We start from the raw sequence: 26,152 nt of genomic DNA on the forward strand, positions 1-26,152 counted from the left end.
CTCCTGAACCTTTCTTTCTTCTCGGTTATTGAGAAAAGCAGTTGGTAATAATCTCTTCACACCGTGCCTCATCTCCAAACTGCTGCTCAAGCTCAGCATCAGACAAACACCTCATCGTATTATCTTTGGACTAAAAAAAGTCGACTCATGCCAAGTCCTAATAACAGCTATTTGAGGTGGTACTCAACAGTAGTAGAAGTCCATCAAGGCAGCGTGACAGCTGCTCATACAGGCGTTGTATGAATAATATGGAAACTAACAAAAACACCTCAAACGCATCACCTTGCTGTATGAAACTGGCGCTGACTGCTGCCAGCCCGACTTAGCTCAGTGCCCTTTCGTTGTAAAATATTACTGTTCTGTTGTCGTAGTCTCTCTTTCTCCTAAACTTAAGTTGACCCTAACCATGTGTTGATCTTACCTAACTAATATATATGCTTCAACCCCAAACCATCTCGAACAGTAGGCTAAATGATCAAAGCACTCCAAGGTACTCGCTTTTCAATTAAAATTGAAAATGCCTTTACAGCACGGTCATGTTTCACCTAAAAAACCCTAGATCCTCATTTTAGCGAGTTAAACAGAGTTCATGAAAACACTGGCTCTTGTTAAGAGGTATTCCATCAATGTTAACTTTCCACTTGTGGTGGACGGTAGGCTTCCCCCTGGGGTGAGAGTGGAATGCTCCATCAATAGCAGGGATCTTTAAAACCTGGACAACAGCCCAAACGGACATCAAGAAAAACAGTATCAACCAAAGATAAAATGAACGCATCTACAGTCAGATGCAGTTGGGGTTTTTTTGGTTTTTGTTTAAAAGGAATAAAATCCGTAATTTATAAAATTTTATAAAAAAGCTTCCCTTTGGTTAAGTCTCCTTTGACTGAAACCTCTTTGTATGGAAAAAAGACATTTGGTCAACTCCAATAAAATAACACAAGTGATTTTTTTCCCTTTTTCTTTTTCTTTTTTTTGTGATAAAATCAAGTTCTAATATTTGCTTGTATGGTCCTATTCTTTTTATTCTATTTCATTTTTTAATGAAAACATCTGCTTTCACATCATGAACTCCACATAAAGGCTGAAAAAAGGAGGATAACAACAGCCTGGCTCAGACCTGATAATGGACTCACTGTCCTCACATTTTTGTTGCCGTCTCTTCTTATTTCTTTACTTTACCCATTTACACCTTCTCATTCACTCCACCATCACTTTCCTTTTGTTAATGTTGTGCTGCTCATGTATTTTCACCAATTATACTTTTATTTCCTCCTCCAACGTTTTCAAAAACACAGTCTTCGCATTATTTTTACACCTTTGAGAGAAAACAAATCCTTAGGATAGAAATTTGAATACAGAAACTTATGCTTCATATTATGTGTAGGTCTTTTGTTTGTATGGTGATGAACAAATTGACCTTTATGTTTATAAATGTCTGTCCTCCAACATAGTGGCTTTTCTAATAGCTCTACAGTGCAGTGGTTTATGCATACACATTTGATCCTGGTAGAAGACACAAATCTGCCATAGATATCCTGAAAATCAAACATGTGGAGCCTGCTGTGGTCAAGAAGTTGAAACTTGAAGCTTCTTCTATTACTTGACATTTCCTCTAGGTCTTTATGGGAATGGTAGTTTTCAAAAACTTTCATTAATCTTGACTAAAATTCCTTTCTTGCTCACAGTTCATTCAACTTTATGGAAGCATTTTCAGGCATTGGTCTAAACTGAACATGTTACTGAAAATGTAATGTGATTACTTAAACAAGTTACACCTGACACTGTTTAGGATCTTGCCAAATCCCTTAACTAACCTTTGGAGTAGAAGACAACCTGCTCCAACTCCTGAGCCGTGGCCTGAATTCAGTGAAAGAACAAGACGAATTATTTCTTATGCTTTGTTCACACTTCCTACTTGTTGTTTTAAATGCAGGCTGGTGATCAAAGCTACAAACTGAAGCCCAACACTTGTGTCTGCATAATGGGCATGAGAGTTTAACTGCCCACAACTTCATTATCACTGCAACAGTGCAGTGAAGTATCAACCAATTGTGCACACATAAAGAAGGCCAGGCAACCCTTCAGGTACAGTGTAGCTATGAAACACACAGCATTGCAGTGCAGGCAGTCAGTGTGTGTCTACTTTAGCATAGCATAAAATATTGCACTTTGTTTTCTTGATTTGCACGAAGACCAAAGTGTAAAAATGTTTTTGCTTTATAGGAAGTGGTGGGCATATTTTTGTCTGAGAGCAGCAACTAGTCAATTCATCACTTTGTCAGTTGTGGCAGTAAAATGTCAACAATGCTGCTACGATGGCTTTGAGCTCTTTATGTTTTAAAAACTTAAGAAGCAAAAGCACCTCTGTCTGCTGGTGAAAACACTTCAAAGGCTGCATCCCACATAATCTACAACAAAGTGGGATGAGATTCTTGCCCTGATATTTCTGTTGTGGAGGCCTTCTAGAACAACAGAAGGCATCTGGAGGCGAGCGCAGCTTTGGACATGATGTGGCTATTCTACCTTTAAAAAGCAACACCAGGCCCTCCGCCACACATACGGTGCACTTCCTCTCTCTCTTCTTTGTGTCTCTCTCAGCAATATGCAAACAGAGGCAGTGAAACAAGCACGGGGGCCAAGCGACACACACGCTGGGTCAGAATCACTTATGCAGACATGCAAAGCAATGCTGATAAAAGGCCCACTCTGACTTTGATGGTGCAGGCTAAGTTCCCCACTCACTTTGCACACTGCACCTTTGCATAAATAACTCCAAGCTGCAGACTGAAAAAAAAAAAGATCAGTTCCTGTTTGGCTCCTGTCTGATCCCAAACGGAGAAACTACATGGAAATATGCTGCTGGAGCATTTGGGCAAGGTAGTAAAGAAAGACAGGAGAGAGAAGCTTGTTGCTCATGTCTTTGCATATAACGAGCTGGCAAATTGTAAGGTTTTTTCTGCTTGGGATTCACTAAAATACATACTGGTTTTCTCCAGCTAGCATCCTACACTTCATCTGCTGCACACTGTCCCACTGTGTGGGTGTATTTGCATGTTTTCGTGTGTGTATTTGACAAACACCTGCACAAACCCACAGTCTCACCTTTATCAGCCCGATATGAATGTGTGAACATTATGCCTTTGTAAAAAAAAAAGTTGGCTTTCCTGTTGTTGGCCTGTTGTATTTATGACTGTGAAGCATATGTCGTGTTTAGACATGAGCATTAGCGTGAGACTCCCGGCGTGTTCAGTGGGCTTTCACTATATTTAACTCAGTTTCTGTCAAACTAGAACGTGTCCGCACAGAGGTGATGAACACATGAATATATCTACTATATTTATAATGAAGTTTCCCTGACCTCGATGGTTTACTACGATAGTTTTTCTTGGATGTCACATAAATACAGTTACAGTGGTGGATGCTTATATTCATCACTATCCATTTTTAGGCTGGAACCTCCTGTCATACATCGAGAGGCAGACAAAACTCAACTGAACTGATTTTAAATCCAGAACCTTCCTGCTGTGATATGCAAGCGCTAACCACTGTACTACTAGTCCTTCTTGAATCACATGTTAATCATATTTATATTATTACAATTAACCTGTTTGAGCCAAGAGCTCCGGATGCTTTAAACACTAGTCTTGGTTTGGCATGATGATGTCATAGACAACTTTGGCTTTGAGCATAGAAGCCCCACCCACTCACCGCTCAAACGTTCTGTTTATGAGGTGCAGCCAATGGAAATAAAACCTAGCTAAAAGCTTGTTTCAGGCAATGAAGTGCAAAAGGTCCGTCCATCCATCCATCCATCCATCCATCCATTCATCCATCCATCCATCCATCCATCCATCTTCTTCCACTTATCCAGTTTAGGCTACTGAGGAACTGGATACTGAGGAACAGTTGGGATAGGCTGGTGCAGACTCACCCTGGCCAGTTTGCCAATATATCACAGGGAAATAACCAGGGACTATTTTGAACTGTGAATCCTGCCAATCAACCTGAGCTCTAGTTGAGTCCAAGCATAAAAAGAGTTTGAGCAGAAGATACAGCTCACCCAAACTCTTTGCATCAACCACCTTAATGTTTAAAGGCTTCAATGGTAGCTCTAAAACATGTGTAGTTTCCTCATTATGAGGAGCTGTGGCTGCTTCATTTGGTTGCTATGATGTTTGCATAGTCCTACGAATCAAAACATGAACCACGCACGATCCGATGCCAGTTCCAGCAGAACAATGACATCTTATTTGTGTTTTTCAAACAGAGAAGGATCACAGATGCCAATTAATTGTTTTAATAACTCAAATACAAGATTTGAAGAGTGGCTAACAGATTTTCAAAATTTTGGGTTGTCGCAGATATAAAACTACAGGAGTGAAAACAACACGCTGGCAGGCACACAAAAGTCATACACATATGCACATAAAGACGTACTCCAGTAAAATAGTTTTTTAAATACAGATTTTTCTGTTAATTTAACTCAAAAGTCTGTCCTCTACACACGAGTTTGCACCCACAAACACAGATGCACAGTTGAACAGCCAGCCTGGGTCCGGATGCTGGCATTCTCCACAGTGATAATGGGGCCGTATCCCACTGTAATGCACAGTTCACTGAGGCTGGCTCTCCTCCAGATGGAGAGGCAGAAAGGAAAAGGAACAGGATGCCATAACCTCGGCTCACACAGTGGACAAGAGCCACAGCTGCAGACGCTCACACACATACACACACCGAAGCGCACAGGCCAGAGCATCATCAACCATCAACCCGCATGGATGCTTGCATGTATGAAACACAGAAACAGACAGCCACAAGCAGGGGCATGCGATTAAAGACACGACAGAAGTGGTGCAAGAGCACGTCAACATCACGTTCATGCGCACGCTCACATGGAGCGCACTTCACGGAGTGTCGGCTGCAATCGTGCAGCTCCACTGTGTGACAGGAGGAGAAAGTAGGGGTGGTGGAGGAGCTGGAAACGGCGGAGAAGTGGGAGGAGGAGAAGCTGCCTTTTGTTATATTTTCAGCATGACAAGAAAGGCAGAGGAGCCGCGATGTGTGAGAGGATTTGTCGCTGAGAAGTAAGAATGTTATTCCGCCCCGTTCTGACCCGTTTAGGCGAGGAAGCCAAAAAGCCTCTTTTTATAGGTCTGTACCAGAGCTGGCTCAATCCTTCAACGCAGCAGGGGAGAAACTGAGGTCCTAATGAGATCTTTTTTAAATTTACATTCAGTTACTAGGATTTATTTTGGTGTTTACCTTCAACCTTCAGCTTTCTCACTGATGCAAGAGCATATTTCCAGAAAATGTTCGTGATCCTCGTGCATTTTTGTTTCTTCTCACAAACATATCTCGCAAGCACAAAAACCAAACACCGATCTGAGAACTTGCGTTACATAATAACAACTGCCACCTTGATTTCCTGCAGGAGCCTTAAGTTTACTGGCTGCGGCATGAATCACATTTTTCATCTGTCTTTTATCTGTTGTAAGAATGCTCTAATCTTAGAGGATACAACAGTGCTGCAAAGCCAACATAACAGGCTTTTCAATTTCAAGGTTTTATTTATGACAGGTTAGATTTTGTTTTTTTGTGTCCATTAAACTGTGTTTTAATTCAGCGATGAAGTTTGTGCATGAGTCTGATAAGGCCTCACTGACACAGGTCTGCAGACTGGTTGGCGAGCCCCTGGTAACCTCTGGTTGCTAGGGAAAAATATGATTTCCCTGGTGAGTGACTTCTGATAGTTGTTTGGTGAAACTGATTGCAAAGTGGTAGCAACAGTTGTACTTGGTAGCAGTTTACCATGGCCCACTGAGCTTGCATGGAAGACAATGGCTTGTCTGCGAACACTTGAGGCATTAAAAAAAAAAAAAAACTCAGATTGAAAGTTGCTCCTTGCCACTGCAACACATTTCAAAAGGTGAAACTTTTACTTTCTCCAACATTCTCCGTTTGTGGTTTGCAGAGTGAGTGTTTGTGGATAAGTTGGCCTCTTCCATTCAATTATGAGCAAGTGACCAAAACAAGCACAAGGACATTTTTGGTCCTCTGCAACTGATTTCACCCAGCAACAGCCAAACTCCAGTTACCAGTTGGTGATTACATATTTTTCCCTAGCAACTGGAGGTTACTGTGGGGGTAGGTGCACATCTGTGTGACTGTGGTGTCACTGAAGAAATACAGATTACTCTTAATCTCGGACAAATCTCGGAAATCCTAATTTAACAGTTACTGTAACTAAAAACACAAAAGCTGCTGCAGCCCTGAATCTCGTAGCAAAAAAGATGTGAACATCAGAGAAGAGGTAAAAAGAAAAGAGAGGATGGAAACTAAAAAGTGCCGGATGAGGTGCAGGTGGAGGAAGGGGAGGAGGTGGGGGATAGTATGAGTCATAGGCCGTTACAACCACAAGCCAAACGGTGGCGAAGAGACAGAGACACGTGCGCACACTCAGAAACACACTGAAGTAGAGGAGAGGAAATCTTTAATGGCAGCTTCCCTGTCTCTTTCACTAACATGGACATGGAGTCAAATGGTCAGGAACTGTGGGGAATGGCTGTCTATATTGGAGTCACTGACCCCTCATGCACACACACACACACACACACACACACACACACACACACACACACGCACACCTACACACACACAAATGGGCTGGAGTCCCCAAACAGTCCATTAGAGATTAAACAAGTTGTTCAGTCTATGTTTCAGACTCCAGGCGTGACTCAAAATTTCAAATTACTCTGCCGGCTCGTCTGCCTCCTCTCCTCTTCCCCGCCTCTTTCAGGCTTTCTTTCTATCACTCAGTTCGCTATATTGTTCCATTAGTGGATTAAGCGTGCTGGTACTGGGGAGGAAGATGGGTGCAATTCAGAGAAAATGAAACTCAGTCCATCAACCTGCATCAGGGGAGACGCAAGACTGGGGTACTTTACCTGCCAGCCCTCATCACCTCTTCACATTACTGCGTTATTATAGATTTCTCTAATAAAACAACACAATATATGAATTCACTGCAGAACTCCTGAGTGCAATTCTAGGATTTAGGGTTTCTCATCCGCGTTATTGAGGGAATAACTAACATTTAAATGAGTTGGCAAAGCCAGACTACAGCAGCTACAGAAATATTTAAAATCATGTTGTGCTTGCGACCTGGTAGTTATTGTTGAATACATCATGCTCTGTGAGGGTGGCGATAGATGGGAAATCAGAGGAAATCCACCTTATTGGAAATCTACTAAAAAGTCGTTACGTTAATAAGTCATTATAATTACCATGCATATCACAAGTACACACCCTCCTCTAACTTGTAGCCAACTTAGCAGGCTGTTATCATCCACTGTAATCAGGCAAAAATGCAGGAGACCTCTAGTGGTTTTACAAGGAAATGCATACAATAGCTATTGTTGTAAGCTAGTAAATAGAGCTTTGTGACATGTGCTAACACATGTCCTGTGATCTGGCACATTCAACCCATATCAACTAAATATCACATAAACAAACAAAGAAAAAGTAATGTCATCAAACTTGTGCCCACAGTTGCAAGAGGAAGGTGAAAAATCGTCAACTTATTGCAGAATTTTATTAAGGCAAACAAGTGCTAACACAAACCTAATGCTTTCACTCAGCACACTGAAAAGTCTTTTATTCTGTCTTCCTCTCCTCACTCCTAACCGCCCACTGCAGACAGCAGCACCTTCCTGAGCCTGGTTGTGCCAGAGGCTTCTTCCTGTTAAACGTGAGTTTTTCCTTCCCACAGTCGCCAATTTGATTATTGGGCTTTTCTGTATTATTGTAGGGTCTTATAGTAAAAAGCACCTTGAGGTGGCTGCTGTTGTAATTTGGTGCTATATAAATAAAACTGAATTGAATCAGATGAACCTTACTGACACCAATGGAGATATGTGTAGGGCTTAGAAAAAACTAGGAACATTGGAAAGGGTTATTTAAATTCATCATCTGATACAAAATTTCATGAAAAAAGGTGAAGCGCTTGAGCTATCTCAATCTGCACTGACTTATTTGACTGATATTTAAAGTAAAAGTCTTACTTTAAATGGGAACTTTTTTTACAAGCACGATTTTTAAGAAAACTTCTGAATAAAGTAGGTAATTATTTCTTTACTATGTTTAAAAGCTTCATCTTCATCGGCTGTGCTCCCTTTAGTTTTTGGACATAAAGAGCAGCTATGCAGCCATCAAAGCATCCAGAATTACAGTGAAGCAGCTGCTTCAACCCCCTTGATTAAAAAACACATGTTAACTACGATAAGTAGCAGTATTATTATGAAACATTGATAAATAGTCCCTCGGTTACCAAACCGCCTGCTTTAAAGCTCTCAGCTCTTGCTGTAATTATCAGCATCATTGAAATACAACTTTCATCATGGAGACTGCTTGGATTCAATTACTGCTTATGCAATACAACCATTAAAGTTCCATTTGCTCTCCTGCACATGCTTGTTGTCCTCCTAATGTGAGACTAGATGCTGTGTAAGGTCTTTAAAAAGGAACATAGGAGGGTTATTAATTGCCTGTCTCTCATTGGCTGATTGTGTTGATGCTTTCATTCACAGAAACCCAGCAGCAACGACGTGTCTGTGCTTTGCCTTTCCTGCTAATGGTTTAGTAAGATTGACTTTACCGCTCAATAGTTCAACTTCTTTCCAAACGCTGTCTGCTAAGAGCCTGCGCACAACATGAGCAGCAGTGCATGGCGCTGATGACTAAAAGGGTTGTTTGTTTGTAATAATTATGTATGTATGTATGTATATATATGTATATATTGTACTATTCTTAGTTAGCGTATTGTCTGTCTTGTCTTAATGTTGGTTTAAAATGGAGCACTGTAACAAAAAATAATTTCCCCCAGGGATCAATAAAGTATTCTGATTCTGATTCTGATTCTGATTCTGATAATGGAGTGCACAGAGAGTGGAGTGTGAGACAAATATTGAACTGCATGTTGGAGGCCAGCTATAAGGTCACTATGGCTGTGAACTACACACAGCGAGAGTCCACTTACACGCCAGTTCTGTTTGAAAACTGAATCGTGGAAAATTTTATTGCAGCCAACACATATCAGATGAGTTAGGGGGCAAACTCACCCACTCCTCATTCCTTACATATTGATGCTTGCAAAAAGACCCCTCGGCGTCATCTTTGAACACACTGGTTCGGCATCAGTTTTCAAGGTTGATGCATAGTTAATGTTGGAAAAGAGCATGCTGTAGCACATGAAACTTAGCAAGTAGTTTAAGTACCAAAACCTTCGCTGCCAGCACCGCAGTCTCCTCACTGACAGAGTTCTGACTAACTTGCTAAACACCCATCAAAAATTCCCCCCTACTGTGAAGTTTATTGGGCCTTATAAAAAAGGCCCGCCATGTCTTGGCTCATGTCAGGCTCACATCTTGGCTCAGTGTATTGAACCGCCAACGCTAAAGGACATCTTGTGCACATCTCTGTGACAACATCTGAAGGCATGGCAACATTTGGGATGACAGCCCAGGGCCTCAAAGTGAAAAGTAAAAAATTACTCTAAACCATTTCACATCCTTTAGTGGCGCGAAAGCAAAGCGGAAACTGATTTTTCTGCAATCAAGAGCATATACAACTAGCAAGATTGCTCAGTTAGTGGGTATAAGTCCTCCGTGAGAAAGAACGTGTAATTGCTTCATTAAATTATATTGCAGCAATTATATTACAAGCAAATACCTGCAGATTTTCTCTAGAGTACCACACAAGGGCAAATATAATATTTACTGTTAGTTGTATTTAAATAAATAATTCATTCAGCGTGTAAGGATATCAACACATTATATTCACTGGACACTTCATTACAAACACCTTGCTAGTACTGGGTTGAACCGTCTTCTGCCTTCAGAAGTGCCTCAAGCCTTCATGACATAGATTCAAGAAGCTGCTGCAAACATTCCTCAAAGAATTTCGTCCATGTTGACATGGTGGCAAAACACAGTCGCTGCATATTTGTCGGCTGCATATCCATGATGAGAATCTCCCGTTCGACCACGTACCAAAGGTGCTTTTTTTTGCTGATGGTAGAGGCCATTTGAGTACAGTGAACTGTGACATGGTGTGTTATCCTGCTGGAAGCAGCCTTTAGAAGATAAGTACACTGTGGTCATAAAGGGATGGACATGGACAGCAACAATTTAGGTAGGCTGTGGTGTTTAAATTATGCTCAGTTGGTAATAACGAGTTCAAAGAGACAGGGAAATATCCTGTCCACCATTACACCACCAGCAGCCTGACCTGTTGACACAAGGCAGGATGGATCCATCCTTTCATGTTGTTTCCTGTTTCCTGGTCTACTCATCAGACCAGGAAACATTTTTCTAATCGTCTATTGACCAATTTTTTTAAATTGTAGGCTCAGTTTTCTGTTCTTAGCTGACAGGACTGGCACCCAGTGTGGTCTTCTGCTTCAAGGTTTGACATCTTGTGCATTCAGATATGCTCTTGAGGTACTGTTACAGGGCATTCTCCTCTAACCTCTGACATCAACAAAACGTTTTATCACAGAGAACTGCGGAGATGGTTGTGTGGGAAAATCCCAGCAAATCAGCAGTTTCTCAAATATTCAGGCCAGCCCATGTGCCACTAACAAACAAGTCACGTTCAGTTACTTCAAATTAAATCACCTTTCTTCCTTATTCTGATGCTCAGTTTAAACTTCAGCAGGTCGATTTGACCATCTCTGCATGCCTAAATGCATGAATTGCTGCCATGTGATTGGCTAATTATGTTCAGGAGTTGGACAGGAGTACCTAATGATGTGGCCAGTAAGCGATTACAGCAGCTCTGAGGATTAAACTTATTTTCCAGCAGAAGAATGGCAATAAGTTTTGCAAGGTTGTGCATGTAACTGAAAATAAAAAGCCATAGAGATTTATGCAGCTTTCCTTCTTTTAAATGTGAACTTTTCTGTTTCTATGAAAACATTCTTCCAACTAATAAATAAAAATGTCATGTAACTCACCGATTTGAAGAGGTTGTTAAATTTTGAATAAGTGCTGGGATCAGACCAAAACTAAACAACAAGGGCAGATGTGGCTTGCAGGCAGCACGTTGCTCACCTTGTGTTTATCGGCTCCAAAAAGTCGTGAAAAGGTATTACATAAAAGCTTCTAGCCGGGTCTTTGTGTAATGGTACAATGCATTAGTGCAGACTGCAATACCTCGAGCACTAGGTGGACTCACGGGTCCCCAGAGGGTTACATAAACAACGTACCCAGAACAAGTTTGACGCCTGCATCGCATTTTATCGGTCTCATTTGAAGCGGAGAGAAGCTACATCCATATGTACGCGTGTGTGTGCGCATGTACTCTGAATTTTTTATCTCTGCAGCAAGGAGGTTAACCTGATTCCCGAGGCCTTTTCAACCGCACGTGAAGTATGTGCGCGCACAATGAAGAACACATGCATAACAGCTGACAAGGAGACAGAAGAAACAGCAGTAAGGCATTCAGAGACACGTTCGGGGGGCTCTAACTGATTCATTCAGGAGGCGAACATCCTTTTTGAGACGTGGATGGATGATCAGAGTTGAGACAGCTGTGAGCAGGGGAAACAAGTATGTGAAAAATCACGGTATTTAAAAGTAAAGCAGTATTTCAAAAGCTTGCGAGAGCATGGAGGCGCATAAAGGCAACATTTGGTTCAGTTTATGCCTAGCTCAGGGCAGGATAAAAGGCGGCTGCAGCTCTGAATCACCTCAATAACACAAAGTGTCTCATCAAGCCGCTCATTGCTCATCAGAGCAACTGTTGTACACCCGTGCTTTCCACCCACGCCACGAGCTTCTTCATCATACAGTTAGACGCACACACACAAAGACCCATCATCATCCAACGAGCAGATGAAGAAGCACAAACACAACAGACCCCCCGACGGCCACTGCCAGCTTCTCTACGCGCCACAGGCTGACTCCTCGTCTGTTGCGAGACAAAAACAAAAACTGTCCATAAAAAAGTTAGCTGCTTGTGACACACATAAACACACAGATGAGCTCATTCAGCTAGGTTACTGTGGTTTAGGAATTGTTTTTTATTGTTATTACTTTCACTTTTACCTTAAATGATGAAATAACCGCAGGTGGGATAAAACAGTGAACCTCTTATTTGCTTTTATTGTCTGTAATATTGTAACACGCGTGTTCTAAAATCTCCTACTTCAGGGGAGTAGTTTGCCATTTTGAGAAATCCATTTATTCACTTTCTTGCCAAGTCGAGAAGACTGATATCAGTTATAAGTAGACTATATGAGGTGAATGTGAAGCTACAGCCACAACAACGTTAGCTCAGCACAAAGGCAAGCCTGTTGCCCGACCAAAATTAATATAACTGAGCTCTCATCACGTCTAATGAAACAAGCAACATGTTCTTGTTAAATACAGTACTCTGCAAAAGTCTTGAGCCAGCCCACATTTCTTTATATTTTAGGAAAATGGTGAAACAAGTACAAACATGTAAAAACGACATATGAGGCAAAAACACAGTTTGTACAAATCTAATGAGCTTGAAAGTCAATAGTTGTTAGGTCAAGTTTTATTCTCCAACACAGTCTGAACTCTCTTAGGCAACTTTCTTGTCATTTCTTTAAGTAGTTTTCGGGTATAGTTCTCCAGGCTTCTTGAAGGACATGAAAAGCTCTTCTTTGGATGTTGACTGCCTTCAGATGATCCCACACTGCTTCAGTAATGTCGAGGTTCGAGCTGTGGTGAGGTCACTCCATGGCTGATGGAGTTCCACTGTGTGTTTTTCTATCTGGGAATATTTTCCCTGCATTGGAAGTGTGTTTGGGATCACTGTCACACTGAAAAATGAAGCCAATGTCAATCTGATGGTTTCCAGATGATGCTGTATGGTGGATGAAATTCTTATGGCACTTTTCTATGTTCAAATTTCCATTAATTTTGACGAGATCCTCAGCACTATTAACATCCCAACCATGACTAAGACGCCATCGTGCTTTATAGGTGGTTGTAGACACAGTTTCAAAATTGGAGTCATCACACTGTCAGACCTGTTGCACAGATGTTCAGTCCAGTTCTTGTGTAATTTGACGTTTTTCTCATTCTCAAGTACATGACTTTTAGATACTAATCATGTGCTCTTCATCTGTCTGTCACTTCTCCACTTCTCCAGTTTCTTAGTTTTTTTGTTAGTTTTTTTAAGGACACAAGGAACAAATTGTGTTTTTGTGACATGCTGCTTATAACAAAGTGCCTGAAGATATCATTTAAAAATAACTCTTGGCTAAGTTTTCTCTTATGTGTAGACACAACACTGGTTCAACCTTGAGTTGGGTGCCTTTTTTATGCTTAAATGGTTCATAGGGGAGTAGCAAGCAAACAAACTTTCAGAAAGGCTGGTCAAGAGCACTTTAAAACATTTACAAGACAGTCGGGCTGCTTCAAATAAAATGCAAAGAAGTGAGAGATGGCTCAAGACTTTTGCACAACACTATTAAAATGCATTCGATCAACAGCAGCAATCAGTTAGAAGGTTTGGAACAAGTATCTGCATGTGAGAGAGAGAAGGGTGGAAACGGGTACAACAATACAAGCTGACCTTTGACATAATATCCTGTAACACCTGAAACACACACACACACACACACACACACACACACACACACACGGGAGAGTTGTTTTTGCTTCTCTTCCTCTCCTGCTTCAATCGAATCAAGTCTTATCAAATCCAATCAGACCCACTGAGGCGTTTCATTTGGAGTCAAGCAGCAGAGGAGATTATACACACGGATGAAGAGGAATGGCTTTAATCAGTGTGTGTTTGTGCATACATGCAAAACAGAGGGATAGAGAGCATTTGTGTTTGTGCATGTGTCAGTCTGTGCTGTTGCTGTCTGTGTGACTCTGGCCCGTCTGTGTAGGCTTAGGTGTACTGTGTGTGTGTGTGTGTGTGTGTGTGTGTGTGTGTGTGTGTGTGTGTGTGTGTGTGTGTGTGCAGATCATTTTATCCATTACTGTGGCCACTGTGAAACACTGCCAGTCACACAGATTGGGCTTATGAAACACTTCCACAGCTGTGTTAAAGCAGAAAAACACCCCTGCTGTGTTTCTCCCTCTCTCCTTTAACAAATAAATAAAGCGATTAACAGAATCACTCTAGTTTAACCAACAATCATGCTGAAATCACACCATCCTGCTACCAAGCCAGCACGTTTCTGCTCCGCCCTAAAAGAGGAAAACTGCGGTGTGTTTTATTTGCATAGCTTCACTTACACAGAGGAGTGCAGAAGAACATTTTCAAAAGTAGCAGCAAGCATTACAAAGTAGCTGTGTAGGCGTCACTTGTAGCACAGCAACCAAACGACCACGCAACCAAGCAGTTGCCAGAGGGATTAAATCTGTGGTGTTTTTTTTTTTTTCTTTAAATTTTTGGCTGCATCGAGAGCGCTTAACATGTGTGACTTTGAAACACATCACAGCACACATACAGATACACAAGGTAAATCTGTCTTTTAGTTTGAATGCATGATTAATGATGGCCAGCTGCTCGCTTTCTCTTCTTTTCCCTAATAACATATATACAGGATATCGTGCAAAATTTTAAGGTAAACATCAAAATGACAATCTGTCGAGCGCATTAACCTGCAAACACGACAGAACATTAGGATATACTGAAGGCATGTGGGTGGCTTTGAATGACAAAACCCACGTAACCCACGCGTGATCTGCAATGTATCGAGAATTCAAGAGAGCAGGGAGTAAAAACAGACTACATCTGGTGATGTAATTGGAAATGCAGACTTCCCCTTCAAGGCATCGCATCCTGTTTGCCAAAGAGTGGAGCGGACGTGCTCGGGGTAAATTTTAAACAATAAACAGTGTTTGACATTTTTTTAAATCAGCGGGGGTGGTAAACTTGGCTGTGGGTTCCGGTTTCACTCATGACCACTGCTCGGCCATGCTGGCGGTATCACTTTCTATGACCCCAATGACTGAAACAGAGACATCTGACCAAGGTTTCATACTGTTTCAGATGATGTGCAGTTATGAGTAATCTTGGGCTCAAGCATTCATGTTAATACGTCAACAACCACCATCTAAAAATTGATGCACAGCAATCACCCCCAGAACGGGAATGACTCTGTCCATCTGCAGCAACCTCGCCCAGAAGGACAATACACCTTGCCACACGACAAACTGGGTGAGCAGCATGACAAATACCTTGGGGTCCTGACCCGGCCTTCAACTTCTCCAGATCCCAGACCCAAGCATCTGTGTTATGCACCAGAAGAAGAGTGACGCATGGAGGCCCCACCCCATTCAAAGAATGGGGTGCTGCTGCAAAACAACACAATCCCAGGTCCATGCCTTGACTTGGCAGAGCTGTCACATCAAGGCATGGACTTGACTATTTCAGCACTCAACGCTCTCTCTTCTACAAGCCTCATACATTTATATAGTGAGGCTTGTGCCTAACCTAACATTCACACACTCTGAACCATGCACATAGCATAAACTCAAGGAAACGTTAACATGAAGCCTAGACGAGATGGGAATTGATCCACCAATTTTCCAACTGGCAGATGACCTGCTCTGCCTTGAGAGCCACAGCTGCCATCCATCCAACCATCTGTTTTCTTACTCACTTATTTAGGCTTGAAGGGAGGCTGGAGCCTAACCGTTTGCAGAGAGAAAACAGTATTTGAAACAGTTTTAGGTTTTAATTATTTTTATTGGATTTTAATGTTGTGTCTGTTTTGTATGAAGATAACACGGTTACTTCAATACAGCTGAAAAGAGATTATTGGATTATTACAAATTAAAAGTTTTACCTGCAAGACTTGCAAAATGAAACATGTTGCTTCTACAAACTTGACCTAAAAACCCAACCACATTGAAAAATACAGGAGTTTGCTAGCAGAGTGCAGAATGACTCATTGGTGTTTAGGTGGTAGGCTTCATAAATCCATCCACGATAAATGGAAAGAAATAGTATTTAAGAGAATTACCCAGTTAAACATTAGTGACATAGATTCAACTTTAATTTGCAGCTGAACTTTGATACTTAACTCGTTAAAAGAAAGTAAAACGGAAAAAATCCTCAAAACTACTTGGATGTGTTTATTTGTTGCAGAAGATTAGTTTGGTTTGGGTTGCAGGCTTCCAGTGCAAATTTTGTTGCATTTTTAAAAAGAAAAAGATTATATTATTTGCTGATTGTATAGACAGAAATATTCCAATTTGGATAGAAAGTGGAATCTGCTCCTAGGGTTTAATCTGTCAGTGGACACCTAAACACAGCTCAGAAAAGTAGGCTGCAGGACGTTGCAAGCTGTAGTGCAGATTACAGGCAGTGATGTAACATGCCATAATACCAGTGACCTTCTGTAACTCATAGCTTCCTGGGGAGCCCTGTGTACACATGGTGAAAATAAATAAATCTGCAGCCGAAGGGTGAGAGGCAATGGGAAACAAAAGGCAGGGATAGTCTGACAGTGAAATATATGTTCCCCTCTGTGAACCGGGAGGCATGTCAGAGGATCTCCTGCTGCAGGAAATGATCCCTCCAGAGTGACGGCGAGGCATCTTCGCTGCGAAACACAGGTTGCTTTTCATGATACCCGAGTCTGTACTTTAAGACCACACACGTCTGTGTTTGTTTTCAGCACAATGTGAGCTTAATTACCCAGCGTAATGCGTTGACATGCACTGTTGTCAGATCAAGCCTATACAAGGTTTTTATTAAATAATGGATGTCACCTGCTGTCAGTGTCATCTGCCACTGAGAAACTGAAGGTTAGCCGAGGTTTTTATCTACTTTGTCAGAGACTTTTAATCACTTAAAAATGCAGTTCTTTAACAACTTCTAAATCTAAGCAATAATAAAATGATATAAAATTTAAAAAAAATATCTGATCGTGGAAACTTTAGTAGCAGAGAAAGCTACAATGAGATTTGAAAAAAATAAATGAAATATCCTTAAGTGTGCTCACAAACAAAAATGAAAATGTTAATAATAACTGATAATTGATACATAAGGCTACGTCACGTTCTACCTTCTTCTAATTTTTTGAAAATGTTCTCATGTTGTTGCTTCATCACGATCTCAATGGTGGATGGTAAAAGATTAAATGTCAACTTTTGCATTTTTTCTTTGTTTTTTTTTAGCAGTTTGTTTTGGTTGTAGTTCAATATCTTGGGTAAAGTATGGGGCTGCCTGCTGTACGAGTGGTTAAAGCGTAGCATTCTTCTTCAAAATGTTTGTATTTGACAGGATCTCATGGACCTATATCTTGTTAATAAATAATAATAAAATACTGAAAAGATATGAAATGTTTAAACTGAGAAAATATGTAATTACATTTTTTTTTATTGTTTTGAGTTTGATGGCAGTACCATGTCTCAAAATTTGAGATAGAACAACCAAAGGCTAGCAAAGTAAATGATAATAAAAGAAACAAGTGCAGGAACGTTTTGCTAATTATGTTAATCGGTCAGTAACATGATTGGGTATAAAAAGAGCATTTTAGAGAGGTGGAGTTTCTCAGATGAAAAAATAGGCAGATGTTCATCAATCTGCAAAAAATTTGTAATAATTCAAGAATGATGTTGCTTAATCAAACATTTTGAAGACTTGGAATATCTCATCATCGGCAGTAGATATCATGATCAAACAAATTCAAAAATCAGTTTTGGATGCCCGTGATCATCAGGCACTCAGGAAGTATTGCAGTGAAAACAGGCATGATTCTGTTTATGACTATTAGTTAAAAGAGGATCCCAGACAGTGATAAACATGGCCCTGTCTCAACTGTTTGAAGATGTGTTAATGCCCTGAAATTGAAAATGGGCTAAAATATGCATTAAATAGTTGTAAATTTTCTCAGTTTATACATTTTCTGTTTTCTGTGGGTTCCTTTTCTGCACTGAGAGACACCAACAAAATTCTGAACAAAAATCTGAAGTTTGGCAAACTTAAGGAAACGACTGATGACTAATTAGTGATTGTTCATCAGCAGCTGAAAACACACGATTCGAGTGTGACGAACCACAGAGCTGAAATAAACCTGATCTAAAGGAACTGCAGGTGGACATCTAATTAAATCAGTGCACTCTGTTTTTATTTACATATTAGAGCATCTCCCAACTTTTTTTCAGAACTGGCAGTTAACATTTCTTCGCTCTCGCACTGCAGGCTTACTTGTTGTTCCTAGAGTATTTAAAAGTAGAATGGGAGGCAGAGCCTTCAGTTTTCAGGCCCATCTTCTGTGGAACCAACTCCCAGATTGGATTCGGGAGACAGACACTATCTCTACTTTTAAGATTAGGCTTAAAACCTTCATTTTTGCTAAAGTATAGTTAGGGGTGGATCAGGTGACCCTGAATCCTCCCTTAGTTATGCTGCAACAGGCATAGGCTGCTGGGGGATTCCCATGATGCATTGAGTCTTTCTTCTTCAGTCACCTTTCTCACTCAGCATGTGTTAATAGACCTCTCTGCACTGAATCATACTAGTTATAAACAGAGATGGTAGTAACGCGTTACTTGTAACGCATTACTGTAATCCGATTACTTTTTTAAAGTAACGAGTAAAGTAAGGGATTACTATTGCAAAAACGGTAATTAGATTACTGTTACTTACCTGTAGGAACGCTGCGTTACTGTGTTACTAAAACCGAGAATGTCTCATGACAGTGACGTAAGCAAGTGCGACGTTCGTGGCGACAGCTGTGTGCAGATCAACAATGGTTAATATATCGAGTGCGGGAGAGAGTATGAGCGTGCAGCGTTTAAAGCGTGGAAGTACTGACCTTACTTTGAGTTTGATTCCATAAAAAGTGACAAAAACATTAGTGTCCGTTGTGTGTGGGAAGAAAACTTATTTTTACAGCGAAAAAAACCCCTAAACTTCCAAGCAAGCACCGAGTGCGCAACGACGTAATGGGAAATTCACAGAGAAACTCGCGGATTCTTCCACTGACCGCGGCACACCTGCACCACCTGCACCAGGGTAAACCTCCGCCTACCCCCACTCCTGCTTTACAGGTGAAAATAGAGCAACAGGACCGCTGAGTCTTTGACTTTATTTATTTTCTGCTGTGTTTTACTTGCATCTATTTGAAAGAGTGAGTGTAAACACAAAAAATATTTTATTTTATGTGCTGGAATGTGTAGAAAATAGGTTTCAATGTTAACCCTTTAAGACCTACCATAGAACCAAGTCCGCCAGAGCTTATATTATATTTTTACATGCTGTGGAGCCATTTTTGGGAGCATTTCAAGTTGCTATACATCAATACAACCATTATAGCCCAGATTTTAATAATATGTATTCATTAAGTGCATAGTAATTACATAAATTGCAAAAAAGTGCAATAAACTACAAAAAAATTGAAAATCGTTTTTGCTTTTTTAACATATATTTGTAGTTAGAGAAATTTAAGAGGTTTATCCCTCAAAACTGTAAATACAAAAAAGTTGCTCAAAATAGTTTCCCACCACAGGAAATTTATTTTGAGTGTCTTCATAGTTTTATTTTTGAAATACACCAATTTTTATACACTGCAGGAAAAACGAAAATAAATATTATACTGCAAATTTGCAAAAAAGCAGCATATGCATCAAAATAAACTATTTCCAGCAGTGCAATATGAGTCCTAAGCATCCCAGAAACGACACAGAAAGTCATAAAGTCAAAGATAACTTTTAAAAAGACCAGTATAGGCCCTGAGGCCCTGATGGTAAAAAAGACTACATTTCCACGAAAATGACGTCACTTCCGGTTTCGGGCAGGTAATGGCGGAAATGCAAAAGTTTGCGCTGACATCTATTCCAACGTAGGAAGTGTTATGAACAGCTGATCGGATCGGCAAAGCGTGTTTCTGGAATATTATGTTTTTGTTCCTGCAAGCGCTTTTTATGCAGTTTTTGCAAAGCTTTATGTGGAAGGAAACCGTGACCTAGGACAAGCTGATGGCATAAGATGTAAGTACAACTCCTCCGGTTTCATATGCAAAAAAAATTTTTGCGCTAGCTTACATGGTTGCAGTGCTACCGGGATTTAAAAATAGTTACGCAAAACAGAGCGTGCCCGCTCCGATCGGCTCTAAAGGGTTAAACTAATTTCTTCCAGTGAGAGAATGTTGCATATAATTAAATTTTTGCTTGATGCATAAAGTTAAAAGATTAAAACTAACAAAACAAGTTTTAAAAAGAGACTTTTCCATTTGATTACATTTTGTATGATGGATTATGCAGAAAAAGTAGAATTGGGCTGAAAGATCTATCGCTTTATTACCTATTCAGGTTGTAAATCGTGTTTTTAAAAAGTAACTAAGTAACTAAGTAATTAATTACTTTTAAAAATAAGTAATCAGTAAAGTAACGGGATTACTTTTGGGGGAAGTAATCAGTAATTAGTTACTGATTTCTTTTTTCAAGTAACTTGACCAACACTGGTTATAAATCTCTGGCTCTTTTCCACAGCATGTCTTTTATCCTGTCTTCCTTCTCTTTCTCCAACAGGTCGCAGCAGATGGTTCTGCTGGAGGTTTCTTCCTGTTAAAAGGGAGTTTTTCCTTACCACTGTCGCCAAAGTGCTTGCTCTTAGGGGTCATGTGATTGTTGGGTTTTTCGCTGTATGTATTATCGTAGGGTCTACCTTACAATATAAATTGCCTTTAGGTGACTGTAGTTGTGATTTGGCGCTATATAAATAAAATTAAATTGAATTGAATTGAATTGAATTGAACTGAATTGAACTGAATTGAATAGAATTGAATTGAACATGGATCTTTTTATTAATGTTTGTTGCTATGAGATAAAGCCAAGTTTACTTCTGCAAGAGAATGTGAGGAGGAAATGCACTGCACTTTGTGGTGTCTCATACCAAATGAAACTAAAAGCGGGGACAGAGGAAATGGATCGGATGTTAGTGAGTCCAGATTTGTCTCAGCAAAGTTTCAATTCCTCATTTCCTGTGGTTTGAGACATAGCCATACTCAACGCTGGGCTTTCATATAGCCTAAAATGGAGTGCACATTTGGCTTTCGACTTGTGGTGAAGCAATGTTCTACCAAAAATAACAGGTCCTTTTAACACTTTGGCTGTTAGGCTGTGAGCTGTTGCACAAATGGGTTTGTTAGATTTCTATTGTCTGTAATGTGCGACAACCAACAGCTTGTTGAAAAGGAAATTGCGAAAGTGCATGGAAAAAATAAACAAAATCAAAGAGCATATTGTGCCTTTGGTGTTGATTATTTCAAGCGCCAGTTTAACACCGCTTTTCCCAAATACTGTATTTGTCTCGGTGCCTGCAAACAATCGACCACAAACATTCCCCTGTCGGCGGCAGGAGGAAATCCGAAACCACAAACAGACGCACACACACACATATATAGGAAGTGAACCTGAGAGAGGAAGCACATTTCTGCTGTCCCACTTATTTCTTTTCTCTGTGTGCACAACGACAGATCGATGTATACATGTATCAAAAAAGAGAGGAGACCGGCTCCCAAAAAGCCTAGTCAAGGCTCATACACACAGGCCTCTATTTGTATAACTGTGAGGACCCTTAAGCTCTGTTCATAACCTAAAATTAAGCTTTACCTTCAGGCAAAGTTAAAAAAAAAAAGTCCTCACAAAGATGTATTATAAGTCCACAGGAATGTTCGACAGCTTGCAAAGATTGGACAGTGTTCAGGGATAAAAATGAGTGGAATGTGACCTAACAGGAAATGGACTGACAGCTGTCACACTGTGCATCTGTTACACGCTAAAGTGCAATGTGCTGTATGAGTGTGGCAGATGGGGTCAGAATGAATGGGAATATGCAGTAATTAATGACAAATAGCTAAAATTAGAGCAGAAGCTACATGTCAACAAAGTTAATCAGGATCTACTTGGCTAATTGTTCATGTCATTTTTTAATAAATATGCTAAATACTGTGCCAGCATCTTTACCGTGATGCGTTTCTAACTTTTGACCATAAAAAAATGACTGCTTGAGTTTATGCTAGCAAGCAACGCGACCAATGTCGGGCTTAAGAAGTGGCAAAGGGAAACATAAAATGGGTTTAATTTACATACAGCAATAAATGTTTTAGCTTAAAACAGACTTAAAAGTAAACTGGGAGAACAACTGATGGTAAAATCCGCAAAAATTGCGTTGTTCTTTTTTACTTTTTTTGTATCTCTTTATAGTTCTAATTACCGTAATCTTTTTGGCTGTTTTTACATATGTCAAACCTCTATCAAAAACAAAACACATTAGTTAAGGGCTGTAGCTAATAATGGTCCCATTATACCTGCTGTTCTTTCCTCTTATGCCAGCACTGATGTAAAGGTTTTATCTGAGTGGAGACAACTTGATAGTTTTATCCCATCGTTCAGAAGAATATTGAAAAAAAGCACTCGCTTCCTCAGCACTAAACAGGACAGAGCTGTGCAGACGTCACTTTTGACACAAGAAAAACATAATCAATGCGTCGGTAACATGGGCCAGCTATAGATTTAAGAACATATTAGAAATTACACATTATGTATTATAAATGTATAAATAACATTATGAATTTAAAAACAATAGTTTAAATTTTGTCACTGGAGCTTTTTGTTTGTGTGAAGTCTTTTACAGTTAAGTAGAAACTGTTGCAAACATTCAAAGAAAAATGCTGGTGTGACATGTGCAAGCCACCTATAGAAAACAGTCGTGTCAGGAAAGGCATCTGGCTAAAAATCTGCCAAATCAAACATGATCCCTTATTCACAAGTTCACAGGGGAATAAGAAGAGTAGCTTAGTCGAGATAAGTCTGTTACAGTTGGGGAAGAAGACTTCCGCTCACCCCCACCCATGTGCACGCACAAAGTGTTGGCCATCCACCCAAATTCATTCATAAAAGACCCACCCCTTCCCCATCCGCTCACACACACTCTCAGCCATCCGGGACAGTCACAGGTGGTCACCAGTGCTTTATCATCTGCTCCTCTGGTTTAGAGCCAGAATATTCCAGATCATGTGATCCTCATGAATACAGATCTACTAAACCAACACCACAGACTTTTATCACACAGTATAGCTGGGATTCAGTGGGAGAGTGCACTGTAATCGTCCAGCCTATACAAGGAAAACTGTGGGGATATTCAGCAGGGGTGTAATGAAAAGGACACTAGATACATGAATAGCCTGCCCACAGCCACACTCAATCCAATTAGTTTAATCAATGGTGTATTCAGTGCACTCTTGAGAATGAAACATCCATCCATTTGCCATTTAAAAGTCCATGAATGAGTAAAGGACATACACTTATTTCAATTTTAGCTTCTTAAAAGTGTTTATTTTATTGTTAAGAAACAACTGTGACGAACGCCCCGTGGAATCACTTAACTGACCAATGTTGTATGTCCTCCTCACAGGGGTCTCAGGTTTATTTTATAATTCACAAAAAACAACTCTCATTGACAGCAGGCTGTGAAGTAGGCGAGTCTCCGACACAGCCTCCATGTAACGGTATGCAATGACAGAAATGAGCCGTGTCCATGAATGGAGAGCGGGATGACGGTCAAATGAATGAAGTACACTCTGGGGGAAATGGGTCTTAAAGCAACAATCCCCCACGGGCGTGTGAGAAAAAGCATGATTTTTTTTTTTTTAAAAAAAGAAAAAAGATGGAGACAGGAAGGGAGAGTTAGAAAGAGATGTACTCACCCCGAGGAGCAAAAATGAGTCAGCTACAGGCAGGGAGAGAGACACAGAGATGGAAGTGATGCGTGAGTCTGCGGGACGATTTCCTCTAAAACGCTAAAACTCGTAGAAAGCAGCCCGACAGAGGCGGCAGACGTGGTGCAAGGAGGGAGGAAAAAAGTCCACCTGGTCAGTCCCGCTTGGTTTCGGTTCACTTTTGTGGTTTTAAGGCGCTCAGTGATGAACTTGAGTGTGATTCATCAGCGTGGCAAAACGCGGCAGCGGTGCCTGGGTTAGACGAACTGTCAGCACGAGTTTGGGGTGTATGATGCTCGTGAGGTGTCACTATGTCCGCTTGCTTCGCTATCCGCCTCTGAAACTGGCTGCTCTAACGTGGAAACGCCTTTTGTCTCTCTCTCTGCGCCCTCCTCTCTCTCTCTCGGTCACGGTTAAGCACGCTGTCTGATTCGCCCTGAGATCGTCTGTTGAAAACAACGCCTCACTCTGTCAATAACACGACGCTATATATGGCAGTAATAATACTAATGCTAATACTAGTACTACTACTAGTAATAATAATAATTCGATTTTTGAAGGGACTTCAGGGGGCTGTGAAGCTTGACAGTGTGTTCCCTGTAACACACTGTCATCTTATCTTCTTAATGTCTCTTCATTTCCTTTCAATTAATGCTTTTGGGGATAAATAAGGGACATCTTTAGCTTGCATTTCTTCAGAGCTTCTGGATAGCACTGATTCAGGCATTCCCTCGATGTCAATTTGTTCGCCATTTGCACAAATTTCAAGTATCCGATGTGTGAATGCTGCTTTATCCTTGGCTCAGCACTCTCGTTTAGGGCACTTATCCAGGACCCTAGCTGAGATGTGATGTTCATATGGACAGGCTAACCACTGAAGTCACATTAACACCACTTTAGATTTACCAGCTAACCTGACAAGAGTCTTTGGACAGCTTCAAACCTGGGAGCTTCTTGCTGTCATGTGACTATTGTGCTAAGCTGTTTTATTGGTTTAGCTTTCTTTTATTGGCTTAGTCATGTAATCAATCTAAAAACACCATTAATGACCCTCAAGCTTCACAGTAGTGATCACTAGTCTCTAATCTTCTTTCCATCCAAATATTTTATGTGTTTTACCTTCTCCTACTTTTAGTTTAGCCCATGGTAATATGGACTGTTAAATGTTTAGCACTCACTTAGTCCTCAAAGCACTTTGACACTGCAAGATGAATCCACAGACACGTGCTTTATCATGCATCACTGGGTAACTTGGGGCATTTCTTCAATTGATCTCTTATTAAAATAGGGCCTTTTTGGAGTATAACCCAGAGAAATATTTGTTATACATGTGGGGTTAATTTAAAGTTAAAGAAACAAACAACCAGCAGGAATAACACGACGAGCACACATTCGTGTTCTCTTTAGTTCTCGGTAAAAGGAGCAGAGTGGGAGCTCCTTCCCATTCGCCATTTTCCCTCTGATTCCACACATACTCTCTCAATTCCACACACACATTTTTCGAAGCTGATGTCACTGAGCCGCTATCCGGTCTGCAAATCCCTCCTCCTGTTCCTTTCTCTCTGTCACAAACATCCCCCCCAGCTTCAACTCCATTCTTTTAAAAGTGACAGCGAGCCAACAGAAATTGTGCTTCTGGGTGCTGATCTCTCAAATGAAGTTAAAGCATTCATTAGTTTCTCCCCTCTGGCCTCCGAAAGAAAGGTTTCCCCCTTAGTACAGTGAAAAAGGACACAAGTGGGAAAACAGCTGCAATTATAGAGTTTATGTCTGTATTTCAGATATTTCTGTCACAAAATTGCTTTAAAAACGACCGATGTCTGTTCTTTCAATGGGAATAAAATATTATTTCATTGCTTTCACATTACACATTCTGCAACACAAAGCAACTATGTTAGCGAGATGCATCCATAGATTATAACGAGGCTATTATTTCTCATAGTATTGGAATGATAATTGCATTCAAAGTCAGTCAGAAGTCATCACCATCAGAAACATGGAGATATGTTTAGATTGGTAGTAGATAGTAGCGTCCATGTCTAACACACAGTTACTGTACAGTTGGAACTATTTAACTGCAAACTCTTTTGTAACTCTAAGCGTAATTTTCATGGCTAATAATTTTCAAGAGAAGCTCTACTGCTCACTAGTGTTTTGACAGTAAAACGGTCCAGCAGGGGAAGCACATAAATGCTATAGGCTCTACAATGCCGAAATAAAAATTACTGTAAGCTGTCAAAGCAAAGTTGGCATGCACTACCATTTTTCCCTTGCTTCCCCACAAAACCTTTTTGGAGATTAAACTTTTGTTGCTGCATAAACGGTTGAAGTAGCCCGTTAACTCCAGCTAGTCCTACATATTTGATGATGAAAAGAACACAAACCCTCTTTTAAGTGTAAAGTAAGGTAAAGTACGTTTTTTGAGCAGTC

General features: G+C 40.5%; 1 protein-coding gene across 1 annotated transcript in view; it reads right to left on the reverse strand.

Annotated features, from left to right (window-relative positions):
• Positions 1–24,089, reverse strand: part of pea15 (proliferation and apoptosis adaptor protein 15) — a 57,852-nt gene extending 33,763 nt beyond the window's left edge. The window contains exon 1 of the mRNA XM_085350698.1: positions 23,711–24,089. The gene's annotated coding sequence lies outside the window, so the exon portion shown is untranslated. The remainder of the gene's footprint in view (positions 1–23,710) is intronic.
• Positions 24,090–26,152: the final 2,063 nt, after the last annotated feature.

The sequence above is a fragment of the Diplotaxodon limnothrissa genome, linkage group LG3 (assembly GCF_057381915.1).
Source record: "Diplotaxodon limnothrissa isolate DT_005_m linkage group LG3, D_limnothrissa_male_GT1.1, whole genome shotgun sequence".
NCBI lineage: Eukaryota > Metazoa > Chordata > Actinopteri > Cichliformes > Cichlidae > Diplotaxodon > Diplotaxodon limnothrissa.